The sequence below is a fragment of the Phoca vitulina genome, unplaced genomic scaffold, assembly GCF_004348235.1.
Source record: "Phoca vitulina isolate PV1807 unplaced genomic scaffold, GSC_HSeal_1.0 scaffold8, whole genome shotgun sequence".
In the NCBI taxonomy this organism is placed as follows: domain Eukaryota; kingdom Metazoa; phylum Chordata; class Mammalia; order Carnivora; family Phocidae; genus Phoca; species Phoca vitulina.
The window spans coordinates 16,896,410-16,908,749 of record NW_022589711.1 but is presented as its reverse complement, the minus strand read 5'-3'; the positions used below and the strand labels follow the sequence as shown (position 1 = coordinate 16,908,749).

The window sequence follows — 12,340 nt, the reverse complement described above, 5'->3', positions numbered from 1 at the left end:
TTCTCGTGCTAAATTCTTAGTTCTCTTTTTAAAATACATATTTTATATTAAAATAGTTTTAGATTTACAGGAAAATTGCAGACAGTATCGAGAGTACCCATATGTACCACACCCAGTTCTCTTTATTATTAATATCTTACACTAATATGGTGCAGTTTTCACAATAAATGAACCCATATCAGTACATTATTACTAACGAAAGCTATGGTTCACTCAAATTTCCCAATTTTAAAAAATCTCCTTAGATGTTAACCTAATGTTCTTTTTTTGGTTACATGATCCTATCCAGGATATCATGTGACATTTGGTCATTTCTCTTTAAGCTCCTCTCGGCGGTTATAGTTTCTGAGACTTCTCATTTTGGTGACCTTGATGGTTTTGAAAAATACTGATGTGATATTTCATAGAATGTTCTTTTGTTGTTATTTGTTTGATGTTTTCCTCATGATTATTCTTGGGTTACAGTTTTTTCGAAGAAGAACACACAGGTAAAGTGCCATCTTACCACACCACAGCAAGTGTACCTACTAGCAATATGACATCACTGTTGATGTTAATCTTGATCACTTGGCTGAGTTTTGTCACTGTTTGTCAAGCAGCTGTAAAATGACTAATTTTCTCTTTCCACACTGTCCTCATTGAATGGAAGTCATTATGGAGAGCCCACACTTGAGGAGTAGGGAGTTATGCTCCACCTGCTTGAGTGCACCGTATCTACACAAATTATTTGAAATTCCTCTGCATGGGAGATTTGTCTATTGTCCCCCATTTATTTAGTCATTCATTCAGTTATTTATTTATATCAGTATGGATTCATGGATATTTATTTTATACTCTGGACTATAATCCATACTAGTTCATTTTTTCACTCAAATTATTCCAGCTTTGAATGTTGGAAGCTCTTTCAGTTGGCTCTCACTTCTCTTTTATTCTTACAACTGCTTGCAGAAGCTACATTATTCATTCCTTCCACAAGTATACTGTTGCTCATCCTTAGTTTTGTGTAATGTAAAAAAGCACAGACTACCTACCAAGTTAAACCACACCCATCTCCCAGCCTCTCCTCTCCGGTGTCAGTCTCCAAATACAAAAGAAACTAATATAAAACAACCCCCTGCAGTTTAGGTGTTGCATTAGTTTTTGTTATATTTTCTCATTCTTCCTTTTTTTTTGTATTAGTAAATCTTTGCCTTCAGATGTTGTAGTGTTTTATATATATATTTTTATTCTCCATAAACACCTGGGTGTCAATAAGTACTTGACCCCCGATGAACATTTATTGATGTGTAAGTACAGAGAAATAAGTGGTGATACTGAGAAGGAAATGAGACCCTTTATGAATTTTATAGCAATGAACTGAGTTGGGGATCATATCATACTAATTCATTCCTCAATAATGAATAAATCAGTGATTTTCAAGCTTTAGTATGTATCAGCACCATCTGGAAATCTTGGTAAAATAAAATTGCTGGGCTCCATCTCCAGAATTTCTGATTCAATAGGTTTTGTGTGGACCCAAGAATTTGCATTTCAGATAAGTTCCCAGGTGTATTGGTTTGCTAGGGCTGCCATAACAAGATACCACAGACTGGGTGGCTTCAACAACATAAATTTATTTTCTCATAGTTCTGGAGGGTGGAAGTCTAAATTCAAGGTGTTAGTGGGTTTAGTTTCTTTTGAGGCCTCTCTCATGGGCTTGAAGATGAATGCGTTTTTGCTGTTCCCTCACAAGCTGTTTTCTCTATGCATGTAGCTTTCTGGTGTCTCTCATTTCCATTTCTTACAAGGACACCAGTTAGAATGGATATGGGCCCATTCTCATGGCTTCATTCTAACTTAATACCTCTTTAAAGGCTCTATCTCCAAATACAGTTACATTCTGAGGTGCTGGGGATATTCATGTATATGAATATTGGGGGGGCACAATTTAGCTGATTATACCAGCTTATACTGATGCTGATGTTAAGAATTACTGGCTTAAATCATCAGGGAAAGCCGAGGATGTGTGAAGAAAAGCTGACAATGATCTGGATAAGTTAGGATGAAAATGCCAGCGAAGAGAAGACAGAAGATGACTTCTAGATAGGAAGTCTCCTCTTTCACAGCATTGACTAAGAATGGCAATCATACACCAGGTGGATTGGGATAAAGAAGCTGAGTTGTTGTCATGAAAATGCTTTTGTTTTTCACCTTCCATAAACTCCAAATCACTAGAAGGATTGTATCCATACGAGGGATGTTCAAAAGTACTGGAAACTCAGAGCCTTCATAAGAAATTTTGCTAATTCACTGCTTAATGTGCTGTTTTCTGCTTCCTCCTTACGGCTTTCTGTAGATTACTCTTAAAGGTGTTTATGAATGGGAGACACTGAGCTTTCCAGACTTAATTACAATGACATTCAAGTTGGGAGGATTATATGTATCATGCCAATTAAGGAGCACCTCATTTCATAGGGTTTTTCAGCATAATTTTAGCAGAGGTCTCTCCAGAGAGATAAGCAAGTATTTCTGCCAATTCCTAGTGGATCAGGATTTATATTTTTAGTTCATGCTCTGAAGTTATTGGCCCTTGAGAATACATGCCAAATGCTGGGATCTCCAATTTAGCATTCTATCTTGCTTAGGGTTCAAGTTTCATAAACTCTCCCTCACATGAACAAGGCCAGACCCATTAAAGCCAGGCTCTAGGTCACTGAGAATAAACAAGAGCTGCTATTGCAAACTCTTTTTTTGTCCTGAGCCCTATGAATTTCTCTTAATTTCTCTGATACTTCATTATACAATTAAAGAAGATAATTGTGTGTGTATGTGTGTGTGTGTGTGTGTGTATTTTTGTTTACTTTTCTATTTGAATTTGCTATTAATTTCATCCAGCAAACAGATATTCTTACTAGAAGCATCTCTGGATTTCTAGTTTGCTAGTTCACTAAAAATGTCCTTATTTTCTTTATATTACTTTTATCATTGCTTTCTCATTGCCAAGTTTCTTGAAAGTAGTGTTTATGCTTGCTGATTTGTCTTATCTTTGAGTTGATTCAGTCTCAAGTAAATGTGGAGGGACCTTAATGGTTATGTATTTCAAACTACACATTGTGGACGGGACCTTAATGGTTATGTATTTCAAACTACACATATGGTAGTTTTCAGAGATTGGCAGAAAATCCAGCATCACTGAGGCCAGGGCAGAAAATAGGTATTTCAGAAGAAGCATTTGAGAAACTTTTACAAGTGTTAAAGTGAAATCAATGAGAACTAATTTTATTACCTTCCCAATCTTCCATTTCAAATGTGTGTGTGCACATGTGTTTTTGTGTGTATGTGCATACATGCTTATGGCAGGTGGAAGGAGAGGAATAATATACCACCTAAATAATCTTCAGAGGCACTGCACATTCTTCCTTCCTTTCCAAGTTCCATATTCAATCACAAAATACTAAAATTCAAACTTCTAATAGGTTCTCGATCCGATATTGATTCTTTGCCACAATTAACATCAACCTTACCAGAAGCTATTGCCTTATTTCAGGTTTTTGCTTTTCCCGTTAGATCAAGGGTCAGCATAATATCCTTCATTTACCTCCTTTTCACTGAGCTTAAAATATTTACTATCTGCTCCTGTTAAAAAAAAAAAAAAAAAGTTTGCAGACACCTGCCATAGATCAAAAGTGTCCCTTAAATGCTTATTTTGACTTCATTTCTCTTCACTTCTAACTATTCAGTTTGTGACCTACCACCTAAACACTGGATTCTTAGCTCTTTATCATTATCCATGACACCATCATTTGTAGCTACCCCCATCTAGGCTGTATCTCGTACCTCTCTTCTGCTTATTCTATAGTCTAATTCTAAACAATTTGGAGTTCTGTGAATCCATCCTGCTCTCCCATACACACACTAATTCCTCAGCTTAGAATGTGCTTCATTTTTTGTTCAACCTAAAACATTCCTAATAGTCTTTTAATAATCATCTCAAGCATTGTTTCTTCTCTAAAGTCTATGGATTTTTCTAGAAAGACGGTTAAGTGAAGGGGTCAGGAGCATGGATTCTGGTGCCACAGTGCCTGTGCTTGACTCCTGGCTTCACTACTCACTAGCTGGACAAGTAATTTAAAACCTCTATTTCACAGTCTCCTTTTTTTTTTTCCCCAAAATAAGTATGCTAAAAAAAAAAAAAAACAAACAAACTAAAAAGAAATGCATTTGGTTTTAATTTGCCCTTCCTCTTTGCTGTCAAATTAAATTCAGATATAGAAAATTAAATCACTGCACTGAGAAAACTATTTGAGAAAGCGAACATATGAATCTTTACAAAAACACAATAAGGACAAAGATAAGAAAAGAAACATGAAAAATATAAAAGAAGAAGTTTCAAAATGTGACAGTCTATCAGGTAGATTCAGGTCACATAGGAAAGTCTTCAATTACATCAAGTGAAATATCTGTCTGAAGCATTACTTCCTCCCACAGATATGTTCTCAGTTTTCCATTTGAACAGTTGACCTTTCATTAATTTTTAAGCCTTGTGCTATGTTTATACTGCTATCTTCTCACATCATTTCTGACTGCTTTTAGGCTCAAAATATTCACAGTCATATGATGGATTTAGTAGACAGTTGAATTGCTTTTGCCCTGTCATCTTAACCAACCTAAATTACTAAGTATATTTTTAATACCAAAATAATTAAGGAATTGTTCAAGAGTTCAGTCCAGGTTTACAAAATCAATCTCTCTCTCTCCCTCTCATTTTATCATCGTCATCATCATCATCAGTGTGTGTGTGTGTTTAGATACACATATATATGTGTGTGGTGAGTATTCTGATAAGAACTTATTTTTATAAGACAATATTTAATTATCCATTAAACCAAAGTGACAACAAAAGATATCAAAGTCAATTATAAAAGGTTACATAGTTGTGAATAAGATTTAGCTCTTTTTTTTTTTTTTTTTTTATTTATTTTTATTTGAGAGAGAGAGAATGAGAGAGAGCGAGTACATGAGAGGGGGGAGGGTCAGAGGGAGAAGCAGACTCCCTGCCGAGCAGGGAGCCCGATGCGGGACTCGATCCAGGGACTCCAGGATCATGACCTGAGCCGAAGGCAGTCGCTTAACCAACTGAGCCACCCAGGCACCCAAGATTTAGCTCTTTTAATATTAAGCCTCAGTTATTTTTAAGTAACCAAAGACTGAAAAACAAAGGAAATTATTTTGTCAAACAGAATCTTTAAACAACTTAAAAGGTAAAGAAAACCTTTTGTTTATGATTTCTGATAAGAACTTATATTGTTGATTTTGTTAATATTTTTTAGCTGGACTAAAAAGATTTGTTGTTTACATTCCACCTTTGTTCAAAAGAACTTTTTTTCTTCAGCTGTTAAAAAAAGTGACGTGTAGTTACATACCCACATAAAATCGCACATACACACCTACACATGTATAAATACGGTGACATTCATCAGAAGACATTATCTCTTTGACTTTTTCATGCAAGCTTAATAATTTTGTTGTCCAGTGCACTTGATCATGGGCTATGTCTGGCTGCTAAGCATTCCTTTCCTTAAAGGAGATAAAAACTTCTTTGTTGTCTTTCTTTAAAATTTATGAACTGATGTAGCATCATTAGTATTATATAAATGATTTTTTCTGATGTGTGTATAAATCATATTTTCCTTTCTATTGTTCTGTTTATAGGTTAGCATAAAAATTTATTAAGATGTACTGAAATACCTCTTTGATCCCAGGACTTCAAATTCCTTCTTTTCGGTCATTGACGGCCAAGTTGGAACTTGGTTTCTTTCCTTTTAAACTGACATGAAGAATAAGAACAGAGGTCTAACTCAGAAACATAAAAATCAGTGAGAAAAAAGAGAGGAACTATTTTAGATATGATGTTACAACCACATTTAGCGGAATCTTAGAGTTATTAGCTAGTGGTTTAAAAACAGATTCCACTAATTTTTGTGGGAAACTAAGAGAATGAATCTGTAAAGAAACAAACAAACAAAAAAAACCCAACTATCTTCAAACTTTTATATAAAATTTCAAAATTTTAAATAAAAAGAAAGTAAAATATATAACAGGTAATATACTTCATCATGTTTTTTCTTGTTGATACAATGAACTCCAATGAAGATTGTCATTAATCGTCAGACCATTAATACTGTGATATCACTTGGCAGGTTTTCATTGGCTGCATCCAAAGTGATCAGTTGTTTTCTTCCCACTGCCAGCTCTATGAGTGGTTTATAAGAATGTGTGGTTAGGTGAGACTTCTTGAGAGACTTATACTAAGAATATAAAACTACACGATATTTCTTTGATTCACAGTGGTTATAATAGGGTCCCATATAGACAAAGGTCCTTTCGACAAAACCTACCCAAGCCTATGGATATAATAGGCTAGAGAATAAATCTGGATTATCCAGAAAACAAAACAAAATTAAGATAAAAAGGAGGAAAAATATTTTCACATATTCATTAGATACGTCAGAATCATAGTAGGCCTTTTCTGTTTATTTGTCTTTTGTTTAAACATCTTAATAAATTAGAGTGATAGCTTTGGGGCCACACTTTTGTTCAAAATAGATGTTCTCCAACTGCATGTTCTTGAAAAAAAAACCTCACCATTTTGAGCTTCAGTCTCTTCATCTGCCAAATGGGTTAATAATGTCTATATTAGGAAGTTGCTGTAATGTTTAGTAAAATGCTAAATATTCAGTGAGTGGTACATAAGACACCCTCAGAATGGTAGTTCTAATTATGAAGACTGCTGTAGATAATTAAACAGAAGTAATTGATAGTGTAAATTGATAGTGTAAATTATAATTTAGCAAATGGCACAATAAAGAAAACATTTAGTGGAATTAGCCAAGTTATCAACATTCTTCTCCTACCTTCAAATGACTTTGACATTTCCTATGCACTACTCTAGTATTAGAGAATTTAACCACTAGAATTTAACTGCTCCTTCAAATTTTTCCCCAAAAGCTTCACTCTCAACAAAGCTCATTAGAATCAGCTGATCTCCGGGAAAAACTGGAAGTGCCTTAGCACCAGCTTTGTGGGCAGGTGTACTAGTCAGCTCAGGCTGTCATAACGAAATACCACAGACTATGTGGCTTAAATAAATAACAGAAATGTATTTTCTTACAGTTTTGGAGGCTCAAAGTCCAAAATCCAGGTCTTAACATATTTGGTTTCTTTTTTTTTTTTTTTTAAGATTTTATTTATTTATTTATTTGACAGAGAGAGAGAGAAACAGCATGAGAGGGGATAGGGTCAGAGGGAGAAGCAGGCTCCCCGCCGAGCAGGGAGCCCGATGCAGGACTCGATCCCAGGACTCCGGGATCATGACCTGAGCCGAAGGCAGTCGCTTAACCAACTGAGCCACCCAGGCGCCCAACATATTTGGTTTCTTGTGAGGCATTTCTTAGTGGCTTGTAGATGGCTACCTTCTCCCTGTGTCCCCATATGACTTCTTCTCTGCATATACTCTGTGTATATATGCACAGAGAGAAAGATCTTTGGTATCTCTTCTTCTACTTATAAGGAAATCAATCCTGTCAGGTAAGGGCCCCACCCTTATTGACACTTTTTAACCTTTATTTTCTTCCTAAAGGCCCTATCTGCAATAGTCACATTGGGAGTTAGGGTCGCAATATACGAATTTGGAGACACACAATCCAGCCTATAACAGCAAGTAACCAAGTAAATATTAAGATTTACAAATCATCTACAAAATGAAGAGATTATAAATGCATAGATACATTTTATTTTTTACATCATTTTTAACATTAAACTGCAATGATTCTTAAGTTTTTCTTCTGTCACCACAGAGTCCATATAAAAATCTGTGCTGTGTTTTTTAAAATAAAATAATTTTAAGATAGTTAAAGGCAATTATGAGACTGTCATAAAATCTCTTACAATAACTAGAAAAAAAAATATTCTACAGTGTTTTATACTTTTTATGCTGTGTTATGTTTGGTCCTGGAGACTGAATAGGAAGGTGTTCAGGGGTAAAAAGCCTAGTTTGGTATTAGATCTAAGATTTTATGCCAAGAGTCAAGATTTTTCTTTTCCATGAAAGTGGAGAACTGTGAAATAAAATGAAGTGCTTTGTTTGTTTGTTTTTTAGAAAGAGTTTTGTTTATTTTTCCAAATAACTTTACCCAATCTATAAATATGTGTCAAAACATTCTGGCTACTTACATAAAAAGTGAAAAAAATATAATTTTTAATAAACATTTTCAACTTCTACTTGCAACTCCTAATGAAAACCATGCTTTCGTAACATTTCGCATGTCAATATATATTTACTACAGCATCCAACACTTCTCAGGGATTTGAAAATAAGAGAGCCATGTTAAAGAACCTAGGATTGATTTTCTTCTAAAAGTTGTGAAAAATAATGGTAAAGGCCAGGATTAGAACTTGGCAATTTTCATTCATAAATTTATTCAGCCATGTTTTCAAAGCCTGCCAGGAATATTAAGCTCATCAAGTCAAGAAATAAAATGAACTGAATGAATACAACTCAAATGAACTTCTAACTAGAACACTGGGGAGTGAAAAGAAAAATGTATTATTTATTGCATTCTTCTCACATAAAAAAAAAGAAAGAAAGAAAAAAAGAAAATTTTAACCTGGATAAATACCAGACATGACTTGGATAAGAATCCTGCACATTCCTCAAATCTGCGCCAGCTCTGAGTCTGGATTGTGATTCACAGAACAAGTGTGTGTTTTGCCTCTATTCTGACTCAGTCTGCATCCTTTAAAAACACAAATACAAGATTAGAGCAATATGACCTACTTTTGCAATTCCCCTATCCCCCCTCCCTTTTAAGAAATATCCTTTTCTTTAAATCCTGAAAAAGACCTAAACCAATTTACATGCTCAGTAGCATTTTAATTAATGGATCACTAGAACCTGGAAGATATATTCTGTAAGGTATATAACATGTTATATATAATACAATAGTATTCTTACCTAGAAGAGTGTGTGCTGACCCTCTTAAAGTTAAAACATAAATCACAGTCTTTTGCAACATTTTGATGAAAACACAGGTTTTACTGGAAAATCTCAATGAGCAAAAAGAAAGGGGGGAACATTATGTAAGCCACTGTTTCAATACATTTTCAAAGTATTGTTTATTGATAAACAGTGGTTTAAACGAGTCCTTTTGGAGGAATATTGAATTTGGATGATAAATATATATTTTGCAAATGAAACTATTTTAGCAAAAATTATACTTGAACAAATGGCAAATTATGACAGGATAGAGACATAACCTAGGATTACTACAGAATCAGATGCTTTATTCCCCAAACCAAAAACAATATGACCTTAGAAAATACAAGTCTGAGAGTTTGGTTTTTCTAATTAAGGAAACAAAGAAGCACAAGAATAATTAATATTAACAGTTTGAAGACTGCAAGATGCTTCTTATTTTGAGTTAGACATTTCTAACCCAATTTCCTGTTGGAAGAGAGTTAGAAAGATAATTGTGGTAAGAATTTGAGTTCCATTTTCATATTAAACTCTATAATAAATAGAAAATATACAACCTAGATTCCCTAGTTATTATGTGGCTCAGTATTTTGAGATCCTTAGCAAATTGTGACTATATAATTTCACAGTTGTAATTCAAAATTTTAAAATGTAGCCACTTTTCCAACTTCATTTATTCATGTATCCACCCAACACACATTTATTTGCTGTTGTTTTTTGAGATGGTATAGTTGACATTATACCAAATTTCTAGAATAGGAGTTGTAAACTCTCATGTCTACAGAGGCTGGACAAGTACTTGTGTGTACATGATATACAAATATATATGCACACACATACAAAATAGCAAAGAGGAGTCATGGGAATTAGACCAATGATGAGCAAACGTTATATTTACAAGAATCATCTTGAATACTTATGTGGCTCCACTCCACAAGATGCAGATTCCATAGTTTGGAGACAGGGCCTAGGGCCATGACTTTTAAACACACTTCCATGTGATTTGAGGCTCATGTTACAAGGTTGACATTTTAAACACTATGGTGGACTGAGAAACTAGTGAAGAATGAAATATTAATTTGTTACAAGGTTAGCAACATTTCAGATGAGGGTAGTCATGGTGCAACCCTTTTTTATTTTCCCTTCCAAAAGAATGGTTATTGACTACCGAATCATCCTCTTTACAATGAGCGTTCTATAAAGTGGAAGATTAAGTGAACATTTATTTCACATCTGTGAAGCAGGAGGCTGTGCCCATTGGCTGAGTTGTGCATTTTTCTGTTACAAACAATAATAATAAGGAGGAGTTATAACTAAAGGAGGTCGAGGAGAACTCTTTAAAATGAATTTAAACGTAGATACTAAGTTCTGAGATTTACAATATCAAGGTTCCAGACCCAGGTGTTTTGACTCAGTAAGTCTGCAATTAGGCCCCAAAATATGAACTTACAAGAAAAAATTTTAAATCTTCACATCCATAAACAAATTTTCACAGAAAAGGATCATTATCATTTTCCTCATTCTAAAGAATTGTAGTAACTAAAGAAGAACAAATAGGCCACTTGCAGACACCACTGCTCTGGAGCCGGTGACACTGCCCAGCCAGGGTCAACCCCACCGTGTTCTTCGACATCGCCATGGATGGTGAGCCCTTGGGCCGAGTCTCCTTGGAGCTGTTTGCAAAGTGCCAAAGATAGCAGAGGACTCCTGCTCTGAGCCCTGGGGAGAAAGGATTTGGTTATAACGTCTCTTGCTTTCACAGTATTATTCCAGGATTTCTGTGCCAGGGTGGTGACTTCCCATGCCATCATGGCACTGGAGGCAAGTCCATCTATGGGGAGAATTTTGATGATGAGAATTTCATCCAGAAGCACATGGGTCCTGGCATCTTGTCCATGGAAAATGCTGAGCCCAGCACAATTGATTCCCAGTTTTTCATCTGCCAAGACTGAGTGGTTGGATGGCAAGCACATGGTCTCAGGCAAGGTGAGAGAGGGCATGAATACTGTGGTAGCCATGGAGCGCTTTGGGACCAGGAATGGCAAGACCAGCAAGATCACCACTGCTGACTATGGACAAGCCTAACAAATTTGACTTGTGTTTTATCTTAACTACCAGACCACTCCTTCTGTAGCTCAGATCACCTCTTTACCCCTATTTTTGAGCTCTCCCAGCAGTTCGATGGGTTCTGTATTTTCCTTACTCCCCTCCAAGTCTGGCTGGATTGCAGAATTAATTTTATGATTATGAAATAAAAACTAAACAACTACAACAACAAAGAAATAAAATTAAGCTACTTATAAGGTATTTAGTTTTAGCTGTTAGAAAGAAAAACATATCTGACAGTAATAATTATAAATATTTCAATCATGTAATGGATACCTGTGACTATAGGGTATCCTTTAGAAATCTTTTAAAACATTGAATAAATTTTATCATTTTAGTCACAGATCAGTATTTAAGGTGCCAAGATCATTTCTAGGAAAGAGAACTAATATTTAATAACTACTCTGGCACACACACATTAATTTTCCTCAGATAACCCTCACAAAACCTTTTGGGTAGTTCCAATTCATCACGATTTCATACATGAGGATGTAAGTCTCAAAAGGACTAAGGACTTGCCCAAGGTTACACTGCTAGTCAACTATTAAACCAGACTGCAAACTCAGAATCCCCAACTACGAATCCTGTCAAGTTCTTTTACATTGCCTCTCTCCAAACTGAAATATTCCAGAATAAATGTGTCTCTCCTCATCCACCTTCTTCCCATAGCATCACAACTATTTGTCTGGAACTGCGGCTATAGGTATTTTGCCAGCTTGAAAATCTTCAGTAACTTCCCACGTCTTGTAGAACTAATGTCAAAATTTCTGGGCAGAGTACAGAAGGTCTTATGTAACTTGTTCTCAGTATATACCTTCAGCCTCTCTTTGATCCCTTTCCAGCTTTGTGTCAGTCAGATTTACCTGCCTTCCTAGAATAACAAGATGCCTCCATCATGAAGTTTTCTGTCTGGAATCCCTTTAACAATCTTATCTCCCTAGTTCATTCTGAGTCTTTTTTTGGTGGCGGGGGGAGGGAAAGCCTGCCATAAACACCTTCTTTCTGACAGCCACAAAACTAATTTCTCATTCTTTGTGATCTCACTATATTCCATGAGTTCGCCCCCCCCAATCTGCCATTTGTTACATGTCAGTGTCCATGATTGAACTGTAAGCAACCCGAAACAAGATCCAAGTTTTATTCATCTTTGTGTCCTTGTACCCAAGTATTAGTTGGGGCACATTAAGTTTACTTAGATAAACTAAAGTGTGATTATAAAAC

At 35.4% G+C, this 12,340-nt stretch overlaps 1 pseudogene; it reads left to right on the top strand.

Annotated features, from left to right (window-relative positions):
* The first annotated feature begins 4,344 nt into the window (after positions 1-4,344).
* On the top strand, positions 4,345-11,098 carry LOC116633636 (annotated as a pseudogene).
* The last annotated feature ends 1,242 nt before the right edge of the window (positions 11,099-12,340 follow it).